The 9,790-nt window shown below is 41.4% G+C and overlaps 1 protein-coding gene and 1 long non-coding RNA gene across 7 annotated transcripts in view; one reads left to right on the forward strand and one right to left on the reverse strand.

Moving 5' to 3' along the window:
- Positions 1-9,790, forward strand: part of LOC111252715 (uncharacterized) — a 95,929-nt gene that overhangs the window by 44,083 nt on the left and 42,056 nt on the right. The window lies entirely within an intron of this gene.
- The window catches only part of LOC111252642 (uncharacterized), a 124,406-nt gene that overhangs the window by 3,109 nt on the left and 111,507 nt on the right, over positions 1-9,790 (reverse strand). Inside the window, exons 1-2 of one of the 2 annotated variants that reach the window (XR_002674302.2) lie at positions 6,815-8,202; positions 1,447-1,853 (exon numbers count right to left, since the gene is read on the reverse strand). This is a non-coding gene — a long non-coding RNA (uncharacterized LOC111252642). Of the gene's footprint in view, positions 1-1,446; positions 1,854-6,814; positions 8,203-9,790 lie in introns of those variants that run through there. The other variant, XR_015327706.1, reaches the window with a different exon arrangement.

Raw genomic sequence — 9,790 nt, forward strand, 5'->3', positions numbered from 1 at the left:
ACAGTGATTGCGTATAGAAATATTTTGGACATAGACGGTGCAGTTCAAGCTATTTCAATCGTATTTACATGATGATCCTGTGGTAACGTGTTCGCCTAATGAACTAAAAGCATAAGAGAAGCAAGGCTTAGTAGCCGAATGTGCTCCACCAACATTCTTTCACCTAATGTCAGTTACTCCTGGAAAGTTCTTTCAAGTAACTAGCAGACTTAAAAACCTTCAGATCGAAGTCTGTATCGAGCATTTGCTAGGCAGACGAGTCCATCTAATCATTATAGCAGTGTCAACGAACTGTTGCTGAATGCAGGTCGTGTTTGCCTAGCGCGAACGAAGTTGAACCGTTTCATTTTTTCAGTGTGGGTCTTTTGAGACAATTGTGATCAGGCTTAACTAGCAGCCACTGCCTCACAGCTCACAACGAGCTTGAACCATAATTCAATATGAAAGAAGACATAAGCCGGGATAGATTATAGAATCAAACTAGAAAACTGTGCCCGTAAACCATAACACATACGCTGCTAAATAAGAACAACATCGATAGACGGTCGATTCGAAGAATCACCGACGCGATTAAAATCCATGTTCACTACTTTCAGATCTAACGATAGGACATAACAGGACAAAAATCTCTTACGACTGTTTAAGTAATGATTGCTGAGTATATGCGGCATGGAAAGCAATTTATCGCATATAGCTAGATGCCATCCCTGTATCGTGTTCCTATACATTTGAAATATAATTCTAGACGACACACATTTCCTGGGATTCAAGTTAACAATACACGATGCGATAATGAGAGAGCGAAACCAGTCAATACAAGTTACTGTGCAGTTCCGGGGCGGAATTATCCTGGAGGAGTATCCTGGTGAGGAGAGAATCGGCACCTCTATGAGGGTCTTATACGGGGCAGAAACCAGCACAAACAAACCGGGACTGGTTCAGATACTATCAAAATATACTATAGTAGTAAAGTTGCTTCGTTTTATTAGAAACTTAACAGTAGATATCTATGATTATAGATACCTATCGCATAGTGCCGCTTGTGGCTGGCATCGTTGGATACGTTCAGTAACCATTCATAAAATATTAACGTTTACGTTTCTGCCAGGTTTCGAACGTGCAGTTTCTGTCTCGTAGTTACTACTGCATAGAATAACGGGCGATATATTCATACAGGGTCTTCCAGCGTGCACAGCATGGTGGTTATTCATTGAGCCTTTCACACTAATCTCATCTAGCAATTATGTGGTATCATATATGTTTATCCTGTCTATATACATTGAAAAGCTGATAAAATTCCTTTAATCGACACGGCATACGCGCCGTCTCGCATCGCCAATCGCATAAACAGACGATGAGCTGTCCTAAATAAAAAAAAAAAAAAAAAAAGGACAAAACATTTCTACGTAACAATAACTGCATACAAATTAGGCTTCAATCCATTACCTTCAACACCGAGCTGAATACCGTATGGGAGCAGAGTCGTAACTGTTGAGATCATACGATGTTTGGTCGTGCGTATTTATGCACTCTAAAAATGACCATGGTCGTCGTCAACGCAGTCGCCGTTCAAGTCGCAATAATTCGTGAAACGTAACATCACACAGTTGGTGGAACCGTTGTAGTCTACCATCCGTAACGCTGATGACTGTAATTTGGAACAGGCTGAAATTTCTTCTTGCCCCTTCGTGTGGCTTCACGCCCCTCCATTCCAATCCTGCCGTCTAACTTCCACTTTCTTCGTAATAACACATCGCCATTCCGCTGCTGGGTCCTTTTTAGGTGGCTGCCAGTGCCTTTGCTACTGTTTGAGCAGCGCAACGGTGTACAACGTTCGAGAAACGACGGACAAACTGCAAACGCATAGTCAGAAAAAAGGTGAAGCAATAGGAGAAAGCTCTAACGTTTTCATGGAGAAAAAGCTGGCCTGCTGCATGAAAAATAGTCTGATGGTGATCCTGACCAAGCTGGTGATGATGAGGATATAATTATAATAACGAAGGTTATCCATTCATTTTAGCTTAGTATAGACTGAAATACGTAATAAGCTATATTTTCTAGTTAATATGATTCTATGCATGTTTAATGTATTTAAGGATTTGACAGGGTAACCTATAATACTAAAAATATATAAGTAATATTACAAAGAACAAGGACACGTTTCTGACTACAGTGCTCACGACAGAATAAACCTCTTCTTGGTGGGGTGTAATACGAGTGTCGCGTATTTGTAGCCTATAAAAATGACGGAAGTTGTAATCGTTTTTCCTTGCAATGGGCATTAGCACTTTGTGCTGCAAGTCGATTTGTTCAAGATAACGTGTCCGGATCCGTATACGTTTCTTGAGCCTTAACAAATTATCTATCCATTACAACTAATGCATGACACCCTGGATGACACACTTCTGGAACACTAAAAAAGATCAACGAAACAACAGTATTGTTCTTCTTTTATGTGTTTGCCCTTCAGAAAATTGTTCAATGATCACAAAGAGCTGCGAAAATGAATATTAACTTATTGGTATATATTGGCAAGTGTAATGCACGCGTTCGGTGTATCCCTTTATGGGCTGCCTGAAAGTACAAAACTTTTCTAAATGTATGCCCTGGTAAGGTTACTATACTCTCTTCATCGGATATAGTGCAGACAAAACAGTAATCAAATAAGACAGTCGAATCGGGTTAGTTAGCCACCCAGCCTATTGAACGTTACTCCTTCCACGAATCATCAGATGTGCCACCAGGGTCATCGCGGAAGGTTTCTAGGAACAAAATCTCTCATCATTATACTTCCTTTGCTGCCCGCTCTTCCAAGGGCCGTCACTCCCGTACTATTCCTATAGGCTACAATGAGCGTGGCTATACAGAGAGGCAGCAAGACAACGTCACCTGGTGTAGGAACTCAAGTGCCAAGTGGAGCGGGATCCCTTATTCGCCTCGCGTCGCGCCCCCGTCCTCTTGTGCTCTCTCGATCTCGATCTTTCTGTATTTCCCTCTTACAATTATGGTCGTTTTGGCAATCTAGCACTTCCCAGTGGATTGTGCGTTCAGATTGAGTCCGTTGAGCTTCTGGCAACTGTTTCTCATCAGGCGGTTCTTGTCGGAATCCGTAGGAACACGTCAGACTATGCGACGGATCTCTTAGCTGGATGGATGTGCGACCGAAATAATTTTTGTGCTCCACAGTGCACGCAAGTGTCGACTTGATTACTGTTGCTGGAGCAGCGTTCGAGCCGAAACTTGCAGCCCAATCAGGCCAAGCGACAGAGCCCCCAGTCAGGAAAGCAGTCAGGGCAAATTGCCCGCCGCCCATATCGGAAGCCGATATATACGAGACAGCCGCAAGAGCTACATTACTACCAGCTTTAACGAGCCAAGCGAACGGGAGCTACCGGTCCACAAGGAGCACGCTGTATTGCCACACGAGCGACTTAAGCTTGATCCAGAGATTGAGTCTCAGCCCTTTAGATTCTATTCTGAGACCCTTGTCGAGCCAATAATATATGTGCTGGTAAGCTCTGTGTGCTTGTGTATGTATATGCTAACAGTTTCCTCAGAGGTGCAGTTACCCCCCAACCCCTATGGTGGCATGTCCTTCGTGATACTCATACGCACTTGGATGAGAGAAGTTCTAGCTACGATTTGGTTATCCGTGGAAAGCGTATGTTCTGCCCGTAAACTTGTACGTCACTCCATCCCGAGCATAGGATCGTGCACTGGACAGAGGTAACTTGAAAGAGTTACGTCGAATTCAATGCTATCGTAGTGAAAAAAGGCTCCATAGCCACCTCTTCGCATAGTATATACGACGTTAACCAATAAATCAGTCCTATAATCGGCCTACTTTTAAACCACTTCTCCTCAGTGGTTTCAGTATTAAGTATAATCTTTCATAAACGGTGGGCAAAGGATTATCTCGTCAAGAAACAAAATTGTAGAACGAAGAAGATACTCTGGATGCAATTCATACATTTTTCTTTAATGATACTGCGTGCAATTAATGCGCTCGTACAAAAAGTACGCAAGATCATAATTTTGAAAAAAAACGTACTATTATTATGAATTAATTGTCCTATGGATTATTTTTAGACTATTATCATTTATCAAATCAATGATGAGGCAAATGAAGCACAACATAAATATTTGCCTGTACAACACAATAGGGAACAACTGAATGATTAACGATATATCTCCTATCAAATCAGCCTGATACTGTGTTTGTATCACTAATTTATAAACCAGCCACTAACTAAATTTGGAAAGTAAGCCGCACTTTTTGTGGGAAGAGAAGTTTCTTCAAAAGACGTGTTTACCACGGGGGCTACGCCATCCCGATTGGCCTCATTACCCGTGAAGTGCGCTATTGGAAACAGCATGATACATTATGGGTGTTATTTGTGTATCTAATGTTCGCAATAAGCGAGTCACGTCTCAATGAGAAAATTTGGTATCAAGCTTTATCAGGAGGAGGTACAACTGAGAGGTAGGCGAAGGAAACTTCAAAATAAATAATGTGACCCCGAAAGTTACTCACATACAGTTGCCGACAAAAAGAAATGACAGCCGAAAATGTCCTGGGGCTTATATCGGCTGACACTACTATAACATGTAATCTTCCTCCATTGACCTTATTTTGGGGCTAACAAGCTAAAGCTGTACGATCTACGATTCGCCGTTTTCACAAAGCTACTACTGAGAATATAATGCTACGGTTCCCAAATTTGAGATAAATTAACATTAATTTAGGGAAATTTGGGAACATTTCATAAATTGTAGTCTTCGATATACAGAACGTGGAATTCGTAAAAAGCCAAAAAGATGGTATTTGGCTTGAGATGGCCCAAGAGAGAGACTTGAGATGGCTATACTTGCTACAAAATTTCAAGAGACATTCAGACGTACGGATTTAATGTTCGGGATAAATTCTGCTCTTTATATTGGCCTTTTTGTATTTTCGATTCATTTCTAATTATGCTGAGACTGCACATAAGAGATAATCACTAGTATTCTATATCGACACTGTATATCGAGGTAGGTTCAATGAGCCGCGCTTCGTAAAACATTCTCAAGAGAGATCAAGGCTCCGACGGGTCTTCCACGTCAATGGACCTTCGATGATTTACGATGCTGCGGTAATGAGTTACATAGGTTGCATACATCCATAGATGTTACATTATAGTATAATGGTAAGTCTGCAAGCTAATTTATAGTCAGTTTGTAGCGACTCATTAGCCAGCTAACGAACTGGGTCTACCAGCTTTGGCCCGACACATGCAGTCGCTAAAAATGTTCATTTACATCATAAAGTTTCTCAAAACCTCAAAAATCGCCCGGTTTGTAACAGGCGGTCGTGTAAATATTGCGCCTTGTGCCATCACATGTCTACAATTTAGGTCAGCAGATTATCATTGTCCGAAAGGAAAAACACTGCTTGGCCTTGATTTATGATCAGAGTCACGAAACAACGAGGAAAGCGCACTTATCCTACGCGAATGTGGCTGTCTGCCCTATTGAGCACTGACGCGTGAGTAGATAAAATGTATTTTCTTCTATGAAAAACAAAAACATGTATCTGTTACAGTGGATTTTCTAATCGATCTGAAAAATCATTGTACTAATCTACGGTGAAGTAAAATCAAGGCGATGTATATTCTGAGAGCCGACAAATACGCAGGAGTAATTCGTTTCGACCTATGGACGCTTTATAGTCAGTATTCAGCTTCTGAACTCGATGCCCGGCTGGTTAAACTAAGTCAATGGCTGTTTAGCTAGGTACCATTCCTACCTAGACAGATTTTAACACCTAAGAAAGATCCGTCGTTATTCGAAAATCAAAGAGAGAAATCTAATTCTCCGACTTGGCCACAAAAAAAATTCACACTTTTGTAATATCTAATTGATTTTTTGTGCTAGAACTTGTAGTGAATTTGAGCTAAGCCTAAGCCCCACCGTCGTAGTTTCCGCGGCAGTAACATACAGCATAACTGATTTAGGTCTTTTTCCTACCCTCACCCATGTTCGTTTTTCTCATTTATATATTCCTACGATATTTTATTATATTGCCAAGAGCGGCATTAAAAGGATTCAGAACACATACGTGTAACTTTAAGTTACACGTATGTGTTCTGAATTTAAAAAAAAAAGTTAATTTACACTCACTTGCGCGGAAACCAGTGATCGTAACTCAGTCTTTGAGAATCGCGTTGCAGTTTATAATGCCATCGCAGAAGTTGATGAATTCTGTGATCAACAGCTAACGTGACAACTATTCAATAACATTTCTACAGGTAATCTTCTAACATCCCCCTACAAAATGCTGTATTGGTCTACATTGTAAAAGTAGACGACACGCGCAAAGGAATCAACAGTAGAGCGGCTGCGCATCGTAGCTGCTGTTGGAGCTGATTTCAGCGTAGTTCCTTGTGTCGTATAAACACCTAGCAACAACTTACATATCCCTCGTATTTACACGGAATAAAGATAAAAACGCTTCCTTGTATTGCATTGCCACAAACTTGTATTGTTTGTCAAACGCAAACCGAAATCTATGCGTCACTAGATGTTTGATACCGTTGAACACGCTGGTGTCCTTATTGCTGAAACTAACACATTTCCGTTGTTCTAATAACATTGCTGAAGTTTCGTAGTGGTCCAGATAAAGGCATACAATACAGTTGACTGCATAAAACTCTGCCGTATAAGCTTTTGTTTACAATCTCCACGGAACGATAGCGCATCGAGAACAACGTATAATTATAAGCCAGCACCAGCCTTTTCCATATCAAAAAAACGTAACTTGTCAATCAGCGGTTACCTCGTTGAACGTATCCTATGACTTGATTAAGCCGTTAACGTTGAGTGAGACCGGGCCTGATTTGTAGCCAAATGAAGCTGCTTACCGAATAGCATCCTATTTACAAGTGACGTCTCCTTTGTGTTCTCCTTAGCACTAGACCGCTAACTACTACGCCAACGTGTGTATCCTTTCATTGGACACCTGCAATTCACTGAACTGTTTCGCAAATTTTTCACTACTTAAACAACGATGTGGATTATCATACGCACGACAAATTATACACCGATTGTACTTTTTTCATCATTTTGTGAGTTTAGTAATAGGTAAAACGAAGTAAATAGAATCAACAATACAACAATACAAAAACTATGAATCGAAATAATTTGCTTTTGCTGCACAAAGGCCTGTTATGTAAGCAAGTCGAGTCTCACCGCATTCTGTTCCGAGCCTGCATACAACACAGTAACCAAAGCCAAACTAGCCATGAACGCCCCTCCTTCAGAGGTCGGGGAAGCACTTTTGACAGATGGTCGCCCGTTTTTGCGGGTTCTCTCACCATATCTCGATTTTGCGGCCTGCCAGGCAGTCTGGCCTGTAAACGGCATGTTCCATTGGTGATGGCGACGTGAACGCACCAGACTTAGCCGCAACCACGAGGTCGGTCACAACTGCACTCTTTGGCAAGACTCAGTAAGAAGTGGAAAATGGGCAGAAAAAGAATACGAAGAAAAGACCTAGAAAAAAGAAGACTCCAGACATCCTGCATGCAATATACCCATTCACCACGCACCACACGTCTTTACAATTCATGCCAGCAAGCTCCACCGCTAGCACAGAGTCAGGCGCGCGCCAAATGCCCTGAGCACCAGCCGACGACTTGGCCTGTTTGGTCGCTCGCTGGCCCATCTGCCCACCCGCCAGACCAACTACCTTTGAGCAACAAGGACCTTCGAGACTCCATGCCTTCTTCCTCATCGCCATCCTGGCTGAGTCAAGTGCCCAACTCTCCAGCTCCCCTGGGGCTGCTGCTGCTGCCGCCGCCCGTGCAGCTATCAGCGGCTCTTCAAGCGAGTTGCCCGCCTTCAAGGAAAGTAACGCGATTTTTGTGTCTGCAGCACGCCGCGGTGTCATAACTCTCGTTCTGTTGACGTTAGTATGTGGCCATGCCACCAACAGAGCCACGAAGCCATTCGCATAGTGCATATACCCTTTATATTGACGCCCAAAATCCCCCGAATTCCTCGGCTCCCAGTTGCACTATTCCGGACGTAGTTTACCGCAAAGGCTGCAAGAAACCGGGTTCTCGGCAAGGGGTCACCTTCAAAGAAGTCACCTGGGGACGGCGCCAATGGGAGAAGCTATTCAAAGACGATAGAGATTGACTGTCTCAGTGAATGAAGCAGTGAACAAGTAGTACAACGCAATCTGCGGATAATCTTACACCCGTGGAAACTACATATAGATGGTAGAAAGCTTATTGGGGTTTGAAACAATCAAATGTGAATTTTTCTTCTTGCAGTATGTCAGACCAGTGACGGCTATATTGGAATATTCGGCGACTGAAATAGGTTCTTACCTGGGAAGGCCATGTTTTAGAAGACCCAATATTGTGATTCTCAAAATGATGACTAAAAGGATGCTATTATTGATGCTTAGATGAACTTAAAAACGTTATCGATAATTATTTTAAAGCTAAAACCAAGCCCTTTTGGTTGGCTATCCAAGTCGCTTCTGAATATCGCAAGCGATACACTTTAAACTAACGAAAACTATCACATATTTATATGATAAGCCACCTTGAAAAATTAAATTGTAGAGTGGTAAATTGAATACTTAGTTGATAGAATCATTTAATTAAGTTTGACCTATGCGAGCCGGTCGGAATTAACAACATCTTCCCTTTAACCGAAGGTCCTCATCACCTGTTCACGGTTGAGTGTAAATAAAAATAATTTCTCTCCACTAATTTACAATCTAATAATAATAATAATGATTTATTATTAGATTGTAAATTATAAACGTTTGGAAGCCAACTATCTACTCGCTGCTTTTTCATGCAATTGTAACAACAGGAAAGGAATAACCGCAAGAAGAACGGGGGCAGGATGCACACCGGGCAACTAACAAGCAATATTAAAGTTAGCAAGTATGATAGTACACTTCCGTGAGAATGGCCAATATCATAATTCAGTGCAACAAACACACCTCGCGCAGTTTTAACTTCAAGACATCGTACTAAAATATTTATCGTATCTTTGAAATGTAAATTTCACACTGCAGAAACACAGGAGCGCTTTAAAGTTCATGTTTTTAAAACATGAACGATACTATGTCTCATTAGTCCGCTTACTGGATTCAATTTTTAGCAATATCACAGGTAAGGCAGGTTCTTTTCGAACAATCTATTTTGCACTAAATCGAAAACATTCGATATTGGCTATAAAACGTATTATTGTCAGTTTTTTTTAAACATCTTGGCCTTCATTCAGTTTCGAGTTCGTATGATTCATTGATGTCGACAATTTTCTTCAAACGCTAAACTGCACAAATGTCAGATAGTTACAGGTGGAGAGGATGCTTTAATAAGTATTGTGCAGTAAAATCTTGGTCAACTAGATAAGCTGTCAGCCAGTATTTGTCGCGGCGCAGAATACAAAACCTTACGTGGTAACTCGGCTAAGGATTAATTCATAATTACATTTTCGAGAGTGTTTATTTGTACATGCGAAACAATGAAGCATGGACGACTATTGGCAAATTTGCTACCAAACTATGAGAAAAACAATTAAACGCTTTTCTCATCACTTTTCCTCTGTGCAGAAAACCGTAGCAGGAGGATGGCAAAGCCCTCTTATTCTACAGATTAGCTCTTTTTCGGAGAAGAACTAATTCGCAACGGTGTGTATATCTGTGTATCGATACCAAACAAAGAGTACGAGCGTCTGCTTCACTAAGCAGCACCAACGAAATCCAGCAATAAAGCTTTATATATAT

This window comes from Varroa destructor, unplaced genomic scaffold (genome assembly GCF_002443255.2).
Source record: "Varroa destructor unplaced genomic scaffold, Vdes_3.0 BEIS01000001.1, whole genome shotgun sequence".
NCBI lineage: Eukaryota > Metazoa > Arthropoda > Arachnida > Mesostigmata > Varroidae > Varroa > Varroa destructor.